At 41.7% G+C, this 15,517-nt stretch overlaps 1 pseudogene; it reads left to right on the top strand.

Annotated features, from left to right (window-relative positions):
• Nucleotides 1–267: 267 nt before the first annotated feature.
• LOC119884653 lies at nucleotides 268–14,850 on the top strand (annotated as a pseudogene).
• Nucleotides 14,851–15,517: the final 667 nt, after the last annotated feature.

Here is a 15,517-nt window from a genome sequence, read left to right as displayed (position 1 = left end):
TTTATTATTCTCTTTTTCAATTAATTCACAACTAATTAAAACCATTTTTTTCAGAAAACAGGCCAAGCATTCTCTAGGTACAGCTTTCAATTAGCTGCTTGTCTTTGCAGAATTACTTTGGGTTTTGGACTTGTGGATGGACAAAGTAAGCAGTTTGATGACATTATGAAAACAAAATGAATGTGTTTTCATAAAAAGTCTAAAAGGCAAAAGAAGGAATATAATGTATTAATTTGGACATAATCGTATGTGTCTCTCCACTGCCAGTCTGAAGTTTACGACGATCCATCCTCAGTCCAGGCCCCCCAATTCCCCTTCCAGCAGACCCCCCAGGTCTTCCTGTTCTCTCGTCCCCAACCGAGCACCTGGACCTGGACACGGCCACCGCTCTGGCCTGGAGACTCCGTGGCCTTGCCCTGCTGGTGCTCGTACACAGGTACACGACACGGGGTTTTTAATTTACTGACATGGTTTAGAGGTAAAATATCACATGCTGTAGTTGTCCTATAATTGCAGATAGAGTTTAATCTTGTTATCTGTTTAAATTTTATTATATTTTGCATGTTTTTTATCTGTATTTCGTCCATATTGTTTTCTCTATATTCCCAGCAAAACAGTCTAAATCTACCTTTATCTCTATTTGGATTTCTGTGTGTTTGTTATCAGGCAGAATCCTGCAGTGAAAACCCCCGATGAATATAATGTTGCTTACAGACTGCCAGAGAAGGTATGATGGTCACATACACACATACATACAAAGTAAGATTATAAGTGTTTAACCTTTCTGTGTTTATGTGTGCACTTCAAGAGCTCAGAGGTGAAGTATTTGACCTTACACAACCTTGATGAGGTGTTGGAGCTCTTCATAAATCAAGAGAAAGAGGTGGAGGACGAAGAGGAGGACGAGGACGAGGGGGTGGAGGATTTGCCTTTTGGTAAGTGTCACAGAAAGAGAATTAAAGAGAGGGATCGAGATATCTGTACCAAGAAAGAAATTGTATGTCTGTGTGTATTTGTGTGTTGCTGTGTCTGTCTCCAGGCACACTGGACGATGAAATTGCTTCGTCTGTCTACGAAAACCGAGGCAACTTACTAGATATGGACTCAATTACCCACTTAACCTCAGACAGCTTCCACGCTGCTGTTGCTGAAAGCAGCCTGACAGTGGCACTCTTCTACCTCAAATGTAAGACACACTCCCTACTGACATGTCGGCAAGGGGAAGCGAATTAATAATTAATTTTAATGTCTGTTTTTACCACCAGGGGATGCTGTTTCAATGGCTTTTCTCAGCTCCTTCATTGAAGTTGCAGAGCGACTTGCAGGTAAACAGGAGAGTACAGCATGAACAGAGTCCTTATGGCACGGGTTTTCAAACTCTGACACTGTTGACCCCACTCATACATAACTGAACAAACGCACCTCCATTAAATTATTAAGTTTTTGTCCACAGCATTTCAATGACAGAGCAAATATCTTTATATGAATGGACATAGGAAGGTGTCAGTGTTCCAGGAATATAAGTTGATGGGACATTCTCAGCCTTAGTAATGTAGAAAAATATGTTGGTAGTGCAACACATAAAAGGTACTACTAATGGATTTTGTAACTCATATTATTATTCTTTGTCTTAAGTCAGTTTGAGGGATGATCTACTGGTTCCTTTGTGTGATGTACAATATTTCCATAGAGTCATTTAGTTAGCTGTGGGCTACATCTTGAGACCCGTTTGTTAGCCTATACATGTTTCAGTTTTGGCATTAAAAGTATGCCAAATTAACTATTAGCAATTCCTGTTTGCAGTGTACCCATGGATGTAGACAACTATTACTGGATTACTGTGATACTGAAGAAAACTTAAAAATGTGAAGATTCTCAGGCGAGTTCTGGAGTTAAGGAGGACCCTCATTCCTATGATTTCTTAGTTGATTTGTGGATGCGTATTCTTTACGGATATTGAAATTAACCTCAGGGAACTTCTGCCGTATGGTGTGTTCATGAAAACTTGTAACTCTCCCACCTCTGATATACAAGGAGGTTTTATTTTCACTGTAATTATGTATTTGATGTTTGCTGGTTAATAAATCTCTTCAGATTCAGAGGTCCAAATGAGTACGGTCGATTGTGGAGAGTGGACCGACCTCTGTGCTGCTCAGCCAAGCAGCTCTTTGCAGATTCCGTTCCAGCCAATCACGGCGTTCCCCAGCGTCTTGCTGCTGCGCCCCCAGGAGTCAGCCCAGCACTACAGAGGCATGCTGGGCACTGAGGCGTTACATCGCTTCATCATGCTGTGAGAAGTCTTCTAAGAATCCACCGACACGGATGTGTTTTCATTATTTTAAAATCAAGAGTTAAATGGCGTCATATTACATTAAAGCCATTACTTTCTGTTAAATGCTCTTCAATCCATATTATGGATTAATGATTCTGTGACCTTGATGTCATAGTGATGTTATCGAGGTTGTATCAGCTTGGCCTTGTACTAGAAACAGAAAGTTGCTGATTAGGGTGTGACAGAAGGCAGTTGCCTCGGTACTGTAATCGACAGGTGCCTCAGAATCATCACTTACAAGTGAAGGCATCTCAAAACATTATTTTGGAATAGCCTATTAGGGCAGCATTTTACGGCAATGTGTGACGTCGGCACACCGTCTTTTGTCTCTTCTGGCTGTCACCAGGCTTAGGGTCAGCTAGCTAGCTGTTAGAAAGTCAGATCCCTCAGAAATCATACTAAACAAACTTGGTTGGTTACAGTCACGGGCTAATAAGATAGTTCAGTGTTTAGCTCTTGCTAACTTCAAAAATCAACGCAAAAAAACTACTTAAAACTTTAAAAACTTATTTTGTAGGCAAATTTTGGTTTGTTTGTCTGCCATACATTTTTTGTGAGCTACCGCAGGCACGCAGATTTATGGGTAATGGGCAGCATTGAGTCAGCATCGATGCTGCCTTCAAAGCTGACCAGTCGATGCCTCACTGTACAGTTAGACACCTTCTACTACAGCTTTTTTAACCGTTTCAAACACAGCCACTCTTTTATTTTTTTATTGTTATGAGTGCCCCAACTTTATGGAAGTACGATACTAAATTGCTGAAGTTCCCCTTGAATTTTCTATTTTACATTTTAGGGTTTAAATTCACTACAGTGCTCATTCAGCCAATTACAAATAGTATAGCAGCAGAATAAACAAAATACTTGACTTTGCTACTACAAATTAACCCACACAGGAAAACGACTCATATATGAGCATTGCCACATGTAAACATTCATTTTTGGGAACTTTTATGAATACCTTTTCAGTCTGTAGAACTCTTTGAGTCATTGATTATATTGGTGTATAGTCATAACTCAGGAGCTTTTCCACAGGCAGCGCGTATTTGTCGTGTAATCACCTCGATCCATGCTTTTATTTCATCCTGTCTTGACTGATGGGTGTCTGCTGAGACCAAGATGACACCAATCAGACCAAAGTGTTGTAGCCTTTATCTTGGAATAGATGTACCTCTGAGCCTTTAACCTGTACCAAGTATTCCACATAGTGGAGGCCTAAAACAAAGACTATGTATTGTTCAACAAATGGTTAATAAACAAAGCTTATTATCAGTCCAAATGAGCATAGTGATCACAAAGCATTTCTGTTGTGTTAATGTAAGTTATTAAGGTAGATGTCTGGAGAATAAGATACATGGCAAGTTTTGTTTTATGTGTGTCTATCTGGGCACACATGCTTATCTGCTTTTTTTAACCAGGAGCCGACCAGCTTCGCCTGTGCTACTGTCCACCCAAGAGGAAGTGATGTCATACCTTCAGGAAGTGTCTCACCTTGAGCTCGCGGGCTATCGGCCTGCCAGAGTGCTGGGACTGTTTAAGACACAAACACATGCAGGTAGGAGGCTGTAAATGTGTGCGCTAGCGTGACGCATGAATCAGAGCACATTATTGGCTAATGAAGACCTTTGACATTTTGTAATTGATGGTGATGACTCTATAGCTGAAATCAAAGCTAGGACTTCAATCACTTTTTAAAGGATACAGCAACTGTGCCTCAGTTAGTCAAAGGGTTGAATTATGTCCATAAAGCTACACTTGAAGTACAAGGCTGGTGTTATTATATTATTTTCTTACTGTCAAACTAGTCCTATGGAAAGCGCTTTAGTCTTCCTCTCAATACGCCTGCGGCACTCAACCCACAAGTCCCAAGTCCCAAATATACTCAGGTAATTTCCTTGAAAAGCTCAGCACTGTAGCTGTAGCAAATGTTGCTCAAACGGTAGCAAACAGTGTATTTGTTAGAGACTATATTCTGCTGCGGATTAATTCCACATCTGGAGTGTTCAGGCCAAAAAACCTCCCTGTGTTACAACAACACAAGAGGCTGTGAATGAAAATAGATCCAGGAAGTCCAGTTTGGGTTACATGTGTGAGAAAAATGGCTTCTCAGACACCAAAACACTGCACAGCGGTTTAAAATTATATTTTACTTACATAGGGGGCAACTATTTTCGATAGTATGGTTAACAGTGTATAGTCAGCATTAAGTAATCGATCATGAATATGTGCTTGTACATATTTGATTGTCCACCTTGGCACCGCTGCTGGATCACAGCGTGTTTTGTCTGGCAAAACATTCAGCCCTTTTCCCTTCTGATCTGGCAACCCTGCTGTGCGAGCTGTATTCAAATGAGTCACAGAGCACTGTGTTTTTCACACAGAGATGAAGATGTGAGATTGAGTCAAATTAAGTGTGTGTGTTCATGGTAATGAAGGAACGTGTCACCTACTGCAATGATGTGGCTCATTTATGTATTTTGGACAACGATGGAGCTCTATGGTGCAGAGGAAGAAGACACATCAGGCTTTGATTCACGCACACACAATCATTTATATTTTCTTAATACCAACTTTTCTTCGTGACTTGAAAGATGTGATAAGAAAACTTTTAATGAAATGGCTAACACTAGACAGGTCACTTGGTGAAGTTAAAAATATTGCAGAATATTTCAAATGTCCCTCCAAATTTTACTCTCTGTTCAAACCACTGTCCACTGTCAGTAGCAACCATATGATGATGTACTTCTGTTTCTCTGCCTTGCCAGGTGTTCGAGTGTTTACTGAAACTGCAAAGTCATTGAGAGGAGAGGTGCTGACTGGACTGCTGACAGATGGGCTAGCAGAGAAATGGTAAAGGCTCGAAAATTCAGTCTGGTCATTCCTGTTTCAAGGTTGTGCCTGACAATCACTTGAGTGATTCTCTTAAGCTCCTTTTTTGTGTTTGAAGTTGCATTTCACCCAAATTTCCTGGATTTCTTCAAGCGCTTTTGTCTGGATTTAACAAAACACAATATAAACTAATTATGAAGAGGAGAAAATGTGCATTTTCTGAGGTTTCTATGCTCATTTAACTTTCAAAAGCAGTATTTAAAGGCAGTAGGAGTAGATTGACAGTGAAATTAGATTGTTTTTGAGGTGCACTCAGGAAGCCTAAGCAGCTGATCCAGCCCGGTACTGAAAGGACACTTGAATCAATGTGTGATTACATTTTGTAAAGAGTGAGATATTCTTGCATCATTAAATAGTCTTAAAATGAGCTGCATGACCTTCAGTGCCTTGAATATTTATTTAAGTTGCATGTTTGCTGTGCAGGGCGGCAGAGCACACCGTGGACCTTCCTGCAGTGTTGGTGTTTCCATCTTGGAGGACAAACACTCGTCCCTCCAAGCTGCCTGTGTCCACCTCTGCTGAAGATATGCTCTCCCACATTAACACCGCACTACTGCATCCACTGGTAAATCAACCCAGGTGTCCATTCGTCTTTCTGGCTTATTAAGAAGTCATGCTTGCATTGAGAAATACTAAAATAAAGTTATCTGATGATGAAGTTAGCTGACTGAAATATTATTTAAACCGCAGATGTTTGGTTAAGACTTCAAACTAAGTGAATTCAGCCAAAATTCTCTCAGCCCAATTGTGTGCTTCATTTGAATTTCATGAAATTAAATAGCCGTAAATAAACAATGTGGATGGAATTTCTGGGAAGTTTGAGAAAGCCAACATAGAGTTGTTCACAGTATGTTGCAGATAACAAGCACCATATGTGGAGTAGATGTGGTTTCTTCAGTACAGACAAAGCCAGAGCGATGTGTCATGTCTTGAGTTTACATTTACTCAAGTGAACGCACACAATGAACTGATGTGTAAACATTCTTTAATGCAAATGTTGCTCAACAAGAGAAGTTCAGCTCGCCCTTTGAGTGCTTGTTATGCTGTTTTACACTGATGAACTTGGCTCAGATTAGTTTCAGGTGCTGTGAAGGTAAATAGGTGAAGTGGAATAGCAAGGGTTAGGGGTCTAAAAAAACCCCATCAAAAGTCCTAAGAATAACCAAATCTGCCTTTTGGTGGCGCTGTTGTCCATATGTTTTATCAAGACTAGAATGCCTTTAAAAAAGTACACAGTCCCTTAAATGATTCCAGCTCCAGGTTTAACTCCTCTAACACTCACATTATTTTGCTTCCCTCAGTAAAAATATTGCTGCCTCTAATGTGCACTCACAAGCAGGTTTGAGAGCATAACAGCAACAATCACTGATGTGTAAATCTCAGATATTAAGCAGGAACAGTGCGAATTCTGTATAAGCCATCAACAAACCTTCTGTAAACTTCAGTTTTATTTTGGATATTGTTGACCCATCAGACGCTTGCCGTTTCAAATCTCTGCAATAACGTGCACATTTTGGCTCCTCTGTTTTATCTCCAGCCTGAGCTGACGGTGGATAACCTGCCATCCTTTCTCTCCCTGGGTAAAGCCCTCCTGCTCCTCTTTGTGGGGAAGGAGGAGGACGAGATCGGGCGGAGGCAGAACCAGGCGCTGGTGGAGGAGATGAGAGGAGTGGTGGAGTTGGGAGAGGGGACGATGGAGCAATACTTGGCCTGTTGGATCCACCTGTTCGTAAATCAGTCAATATATCAATCAGTCCCACAGTCATTCATTAAATATTTGGACACACCCTACTAGATGGCAATGGATTGGTTACTCCATCCATCTATTATTTGCAGACAAAAACAACCCTTAACTTTGATAATCTTGTACTTTTATATTTTACATTAATAGATATATTTTTTTGGTCTATGTTCCAGTGGCCGTACTCCAGCCGGTATGTCTGTCCTGGGGTCGTACCTGGGCTCTATGCCCCCCCTCCCTGCTCTGGTCCTCACCCATTTGCCCTCTGGAGGTGAAATCTATCAGTACCCCCCAACACCCCCTTAGTGGCCCCCTCTGTCCTGCAGTGGCTGCAGAGGATCGAGGACGGGACTGAGTCACCAGCAGGTAAGGAGGAGAAGTACAGGACAGCAAATAGTTAGAAAATGAAAGGCAGCAGTATAAAGGAAAATATTTAATATGATAGAAGAGCTCAGGATGTTTAATCTAAAGAAACTAAAATGTTATTATAATACTAGAAAATGTTTAGAAATATTTGAATCTGCATCTGTTTTCGATCTGTATCATAATACTCTGTGAAAATCATGGGATACGTTTGCCAGATTATTTTCACTCAATTAAATGCAGCAGTTTATAAGAAAATTGTGAAAATGAAAAATGCATTTTTAGAAATCCTTTAAAAACTTACTGAATTCATCCGCATCTAATATATTGACTTGTTCCTCGGCCCATGGCGGGAAACACAAGTCTGGCAAATCAACATATAACCAAATAATCAGGGCAAGCATTTTGATCCTCCTAAGCCTTCCAAATGAACTTAAATACGCTTGTCTCTGAGCCTAAACTAAAGTCAACACAGTAATGAACCCTCTGGATTAGCTTTTTCTGTGAACTGCAATAGGGATCTACTTACGGGGCAATAAAGCTAGCTGGTTGGTTTGATAACTAGTACTTCTGCACTGCAGGAACAAAAAAAAATGTATTACTTCACTTACTTATCATTTATTACTCTTATTTTTCTCTATTTGATTTAGCTCCTTATCTGTGTTATATCTGTAACAATAAATCATGAATGTTTGTTATTACCACAGGTTATCCAAATAGTGATTCACTATAGCCAGAGTCTGCTGTCCTAGAGATATCAAGGCGGCCACAATAGATGCCTTAATGCAGTGATTTAATAGACCTATCACATCAGAAGCAGGGTGAATTCCGAGGGGAAAATCCCCGGAGAAAATTTTATGTTTTCCAATGAATAATGTGTAATTTCACATCATATTGGGCCATTATTTTCACCATATCTCTGAACAAATAGTTGGAAAGGCTGCAGGCTACGTCAGTTTAGTCTAAGTTTGTACCTGATGTTCTCAACATTGGACAAGTAGGCAGTAATAAAATACAGCTTCCAGTTACTTTCTATAAATTGAGCTAATGTTAAGTTACATAGCAGCTATGTAGCTGCTGCAGAAGCTTTCCTGCTCAGCTGCGCAGTCTGAAGGGGAGGGGAGATGTTAGCTAAGTTAGCGCTAACAGGCTTCACTTTTCCAGCAGGTGGGAAACAACACTAAAGTCAAGCCAGCCTCCACTTTGAAAACGACAGTCAAGCCAGCCCTAGCGCTGTTTTGCGATGCGTGTTTTTTCTAGGCATTACGGTAATCGTGTCGCGTCGCAGCACATTTCAAAATAAAAGTGAGCTTCTGCTGAACATAATGCAATTGATGTGGCAGAAACGATTGAATAAATAAATAAATGCTTAAGACACCACAAGAATCTAAAGAAAATATTAGTCTCACAGAAAGCTTACTACATTCAGCCAAGATTCAAACTTGTGTAAAAAGAAAACCTTCTGTTTCCACTGACTCATTTCACTTCACAGTGACAGCAGGCCACCTCAGGGTGACCCTCTGTCAATATCAGAGCAATCTGATGTAGTATTTTGAAATCTTGAAAATATCTAATATTTTCACTGAATTTGCTGATTTCAAATTGACGTAAAAAGAAAACGTCCTGTTTCCACTGGTTCATTTCAATTCACAGTGACAGCAGACCACCTCAGGGTGACCCTCTGTCAATCTCAGAGCAATCTGATGTTTGGTTTTAATATTACAGCCCTTGGAAATGTCTAATATTTTCGCTATTCACCAAGATTCAAATTGATGTAAAAAGGAAACTTCCTGTTTCCACTAACTCATTTCCCTCCCTCGTCGTTGCTCAACACAAAGAAGAGCGTGCTGACACCCGCCCAACAGACTACGTTCCTAGGGGTGGTGTGGAACTCGATGACGATGCGGGCCCACTTGTCGCCTGCACGCGTCGGGTCCATTGTGTCCTCAGTAACCAGGATAAAGCTAGGCCGCTCCATCACTGTGAAAAACTTTCAGAGAGTGTTGGGTCTCGTGGCAGCAGTGTCCAGCATAATCCCGTCTGGCCTGCTGCACATGAGAGCCCTGCCGTGGTGGTTAAAATCCAAGGGATTCTCCCCGAGGGGAAATCCGTTCCATCTGATACGGATGAGAAGCGGGTGCCTTCGTTCCCTGTATGGAAGTTGGAAGAAACCTTGGTTCCTTTCCCAAGGGCCCGTGTTGGGAGCGTCATGTCGCCGGACAATTATTCCGACAGACGCCTCACTCACGGGATGGGGCGCGGTCACGGACAGCCGCTTGCGAGAGGCTCCTGGGAGGAGCATCATTTCTCTTGGCACATAAATTGCCAAGGTCTTTCACCCTTGCCCCGCCCTATGGAGACTGTGGGTCTGGCCCCTAAGGGGGCCCAGTTCCTGGAGGCGGGCCTCACAGCAGGAACAGTCGAGACGTTGCTCAGCCCCATCTACGAGAAGGATGTACGGCCTAAAGTGGAATGTGTTTGCCACCTGGTGCAGAGAACGAGCGGTGGACCCATTTACCTGCCCGGTGACTATGGTACTGGAGATCCTCCAGGACCGTTTCTCTTCTGGCCTTTCCCCATCCACACTCAAGGTATATGTGGCTGTCGTGGCGGCGTTCCACACCCCCTCTGAGGGATGGGCCTCTGGGGAGGCTTCCACTGGTCGTGCGCTTCCTCCGTGGAGCCCGGAGGATGAGACCCGTGACTCGGTCCAGGGTTCCCACCTGGGACCTGATGCTGGTTCTCAAAGCGCTGGCTGAGGCCCCCTTCGAACCCCTGGAGTCGGCTGAGGCTAAGCACCTGACCCTTAAGATGGCCTTCCTCCTCGCTATCACCTCTCTGAGGAGGGTGGGGGATCTCCAGGCACTTTCGGTTTCTCCGCAATGCCTGGAGTTTGCCCCTGGGAGGGTCAGAGCCATCCTGCACCCCTGTCTAGGCTATGTCCCTAAGGTCCCTTCCAGGTTGGCAGGGTCCGTGGTGCTGCAGGCGTTTCATCCCCCACCTCATGTGACGGCGGAGGACGGGAGACTTCATCTGCTCTGCCCGGTCAGTATTTACACTCTGAGGTCTTCCCGGTGGAGGAAAGCAGACCAGTTGCTGGTGTGTTTCGGGTCCCCCCCAGGCTGGGCTCCCCGCTTCCAAACACACGATCAGCAACTGGATTGTTCAGACTATTTCCCTGGCCTATCAGGTGCGCGGGTTACCTTCACCTATGGCCGTAAGGGCACACTCTACTCGAGGCATGGCGGCTTCTAGGGCCCTCCTCGCAGGGGCGTCGGTCCAGGATTTGTGTGATGCGGCTGGCTGGGCCACCCCTCACACCTTCATATGGTTCTACAGTCTGGACCTTCCTTCTGCACCCGGCACCCGTGCGCTCTCCTCCTAGTCGTGCCATCAGGTGCTGCACGCTGGGGGCAGGCGGGGTTTCGGCGCGGCCTAAGTGGGTATTCTTGTTCCCATAGTTTCGTCACCGACGCAGTTCGAGTTCCCTCGAAGGGGAACGTCTCGGGTTACGTATGTAACCCTTGTTCCCCAAGAAGAGGAACGAGACACTGCGTCGGTCCGCCACACCTCACCCCGCCTGGAGTGCCTTGCTTTACAGAAAAGGGCTAATGTGTCCTGTGTGCTGGCGTGCTTATATACGCCTCCAGTTACACCGTCACATGCTACCGTTCTAGCAACACCAATAGGATTGGAGTAGTTTCATTCATGTTTCAGCCCTGCCACGCCCAGAAGCGTTCTCATAGTGTCGTCATCGACGCAGTGTCTCATTCCCCTTCTCGGGGAACAAGGGTTACATACGTAACCTGAGACGTTTCCTTTTTATGTCAATTTGAATCTTGCGAATAGCGAAAATATTAGACACTTTCAAGGGCTGTAATTTCAAAATACTACATCAGATTGCTCTGATATTGACAGAGGGTCACCCTGAGGTGGTCTGCTGTCACTGTGAAGTAAAATGAATCAGTGGAAACAGGAAGTTTCCTTTTTATGTCAATTTGAATCTTGGCGAATAGCGAAAATATTAGACACTTTCAAGGGCTGTAACTTTAAAATACTACATCAGATTGCTCTGATATTGACAGAGGGTCACCCTGAGGTGGTCTGCTGTCACTGTGAAGTGAAATGAATCAGTGGAAACAGGTTTGGGAAAAGGTTTTCTTTTTACATGAGTTCAAATCTTGGCAGAATGTAGTAAGCTTTTTGTGAGACTGATTTCTTTAGATCCATAGATACAGACATACATAGATAGATTGTGGTGTCTTAAGCATTTATTTATTTATTCAATCGTTTCTGCCACATCAATTGCATTATGTTCAGCAGAAGCTCACTTTTATTTTGAAATGTGCTGCGACACGATGTTACCGTAATGCCTAGTAAAAACACGCATCGCAAAACAGCGCGAGGGCTGGCTTGACTGTCGTTATTGAAGTGGAGGCTGGCTTGACTTCAGTGAAACAACAGACTTTTCTTGGTCTTGAGAAGCTAACACACTGTAACAGACACAGCACATTTACTGCCAGAATATTTTCCTCCGCTCGCGTTCACCGTCACTTTCTACCGCAGAGACAATCAAACACTCGCTACGCCCCTCCTGATTCAGAGTTACGCTGCTCTTATAACACCATCTGTTAAATCCAGTCTTCAAAAGGTAAATGCATAAATGTCAAAAGGAGCTGAGTACATTAAGGGAATACCGTCAAATACTTGTGATTAATGTGATTACATTAACCTTTATCTAAGGAAATAAAAAGGTGCGAAGGCAGGTACGTGTCCAATGAGATAAAATTTTAAGAAAATATAGAGAAGTGTTACCTGTTAAAAATGTCGAAGCATAGAAAGATGTGAATGACATCAAATAGAAAAAGAAAAAAAAATCAAATGATAAAATAGACAGTTTTCCTCCAATAAAAAGTTATAGTCAAGAATTAGCTGATAATGTCTACCCTCTTCTCCTATATCTCATATGCCAAATGCTCCAAGATGTACAGAGGTTGAAAGAATTTATCACCAATTTTAAATGATAATGCAGATGTACTGGCCCTCAGACGAGCCTGTTGATAAAACTATAAAACTGTGACATGATTGTACTTGTTCCTGTCTGAGGAATGTGAAAGGTATGCGCAGGAGGCTTTTAGTTAAGCAGCTACACGTGTAATGAACATAAAAGGGTCCTTTAAGGAAGGGGATGATTGTTAAGGTGACTTCAGGCTTTAAACCTCAATTGACTGGAGCCATTAACCTTTGACTTTCTGAAGCCTGCAGTTAGAATAAGTGTGGGCCAAGATAAGACGGCAGTCTTGATGTGACTTGTTTCTGTCTATTTGAACTGAAGGACTGTCATCCAGCACATTCCCTTCATTCTCCACAGATAAACTAGAGACCTGCAACCGTTAGAGATGTAGAGTGACTTTAAACCTCAGTTTTTTGTCACTTTCTCTTATTTTCTGGCATTATTAAGTACTCCTGGGTTTCTTACAGATTGTCATGCTGCACTTTTATAGTTAAAATTATTATCTTCATTACTTTATAAATGTTGAATAATAGTTCTTTTTCATGATTATAAATTCAACTTTAGGAGCAAAATTGTTTATTGCACTTGAATACTATAAATAGAAAACAATACTAAATAAATAATAATAAAATGTGTAAAAATAGAAATGAGCCAATAAATTGTGAAATAATTTAATAAATCATTCAAACTCAGTTAAGTTTATTTTTACTTTATTATATAATTTTTTGAATGTATGTTTGTTTTTATTTCACAATAGTATTTTTGCCATTTACATATAGCTCAACAGCTGCTACAACATTTAGCCACTTAGCTACTGTTAACTAGAGCAACAACAATGTCAAAGTAAGTATAGTGTTAAAGTCTGAATCAACCAACTAGTGTAGATGCTGCTGTACTTTAACACAGTGCACAGACACAGAAACTAACTTCTGTTCTGTAGCTTAACAAGGCTACACATGCTATACCGTGGGGTGGCGATGGCACATTGGATAAGACACATGCCTTTGGTGTAAGAAACCCGGGTTTGGTTCCGAGTGTGATACATCCAGCAGTGTCTCCCTGTACAAGACACTTAACCCGTAGTTGCTCCAAAGACGTGCAACCTCTGACATGTATAGCAATTCTAAGTCGCTTTGGATCTTACTGCTAAATCAGTAAATGTAATGTAGTAGCCAACAAGCTTGGATTATTACTCAGCATCAAAGTTTGGATGACTAGATAAGAATAGCTGAAATTCAGGACAGGGGAATTGAGGGTGGGCGTGGCTTCCAGTACATTACGAATAATGAAACCATAACACTGTGAAAGTCAAAACTCAACTCTCAACTGTCTGTCATTAGGTAAAATATAACATTTATTTAATTTAATTCACTTCATCAGGGCGGTGCCTGTCACATCTGTCTGGGTGTGTCAGATCTCTCCTTCTCCGTGGCCACCTGCAGCTACACTTCCCTTCTGTTCGCAACTGCCACTTCCACTTTCACTATCTACAGATAGACCACAAATAGGGGAATAGAGCATGCACGTGTGTTACTTTGTAGCTATAATAACTCTGTTGACACAATGTCCATGATAGCCTGCAGTCCCTGCTGTAGCCAATGCAGAGCCGGGCACCAAATAATGTTTCACAATGATTAGTAGGCCCATAATCAAAACTCATTTTAGTCTAATTTTCAGGACAAACAGGACAGGGGTCGGGACAACGGCTTGTAATTCGTGGATTGTCCCAAATTTTTCGAGACGCCTGGTCACCTTAATCAAAGCGAATAGCCTGTGTAGCAGTGTTAGCTAGCTACTATGGGCTAGATCGATCACAGAGTTGTGTGTCATTTTCTGAGAAAACATCTGTAGAGTCAAAATTCTGCAGAGGTTACTCTGAATCAGCCAGCTAGTTGTTAATAATGGCTCTTCACTTTGATGTTGAGTCTTAGCGGTTAGGTAGGTAGCGTGGAGTCTGTCTGTCTGAACACTTTTGTGCTCCGTAGATTAAAATTCCTTCACTTTCTCTAAACAAATTTTAATCCACAGGAAATCAATGTGTCACCTTCAAGATAAGATTAAATTGGTCTCAATAACAGTAATGTTAATTATGCCAACCAAATAAAAATGATTTATCCCTACACTGGGACTGCTGTTAAAAACAGTTGCTGTTGCGTTACATTAAAGGCCAGTATCATATTTTATCCTGTATCGAGTTGCACACTTTAATTATAGTTCTCTGTCTTGGTCGTCTCCGTAGGGATGTTGGGTGAGGACAGCTGGCCTCCTGCTGTCGATTTCTACGACTTCCTGAAAGTCATGGACATGCAGGAATCCGACGCCAGCCTGGAGCAAACTCCTCAAGAGGAAGAGGAGCTGGACGAGGAAGAGGTGAATGCAAAAGAAGATGTGGTGTTAGAAGAAGGGACGGATTCCTCCTCCAGCTCTCCCAACACTCATTCTGAACTGTAACAGAACAAGACAGGAGGGAAATGACACTAAACCACTGATTAAACATGTTTGTATATTGATTCTGGGCTTCTTTTCTTTTTACTAATATTATTATTTTTATATAGCAATATTAAATGTATTATTGAGATTGATTCTATCCCTCTGAAATTTATTTCAAGATCAGAAAAGATCTGTCAAAAAGACACATAAAGCTACATATAAATACAGTTAAAGGTGTAAAAGACAAAAAGTATATATATATATATATTTTTTTTTAAATTTCAGTTTATTTTTTTCTACTTTTAATATGACTTAACAGGTGTTTCCTCAGGGGGATTTACCGAAACTTTAAAATAAAATTCTTTCCTGAGAAGATGAAGGTCGCTAAAGTTGTTCCACTTTTTTAAAATGGAGATGTACATCACTTCAACAGCTACAGTCCAGTGTCATTTCTCTCAGTTTTCTAAAACCCTTGAAAAGTGGTTTGCTCAAAAACTAAATACTTTTTTAGAAAAACATAAATTAATTACTGAAAAACAAATATGGCTTTAGAGTAAAAAGATCTACAGCTTTAGCATTAATTGAACTCATAGAAAAGATTACATCTCCAACTGAGAATAAGCAATACACACTGACTTAAGCAAAGCATTTGACACCATAAATCACAGTCTGCTATTGTGAAAATCATACAACTATGGCATCAGGGGTCCAGCTCATCAATGGCTTAAAAGTTATCTCAACAATCGAC

This window comes from Micropterus salmoides, unplaced genomic scaffold (assembly GCF_014851395.1).
Source record: "Micropterus salmoides isolate LMB-PRFRI ecotype aquatic unplaced genomic scaffold, ASM1485139v1 Ms_hic_scaffold_3609, whole genome shotgun sequence".
NCBI lineage: Eukaryota > Metazoa > Chordata > Actinopteri > Centrarchiformes > Centrarchidae > Micropterus > Micropterus salmoides.
Note: the sequence above shows the minus strand (reverse complement) of the source record. Positions and strands in the feature narration are given on the sequence as shown.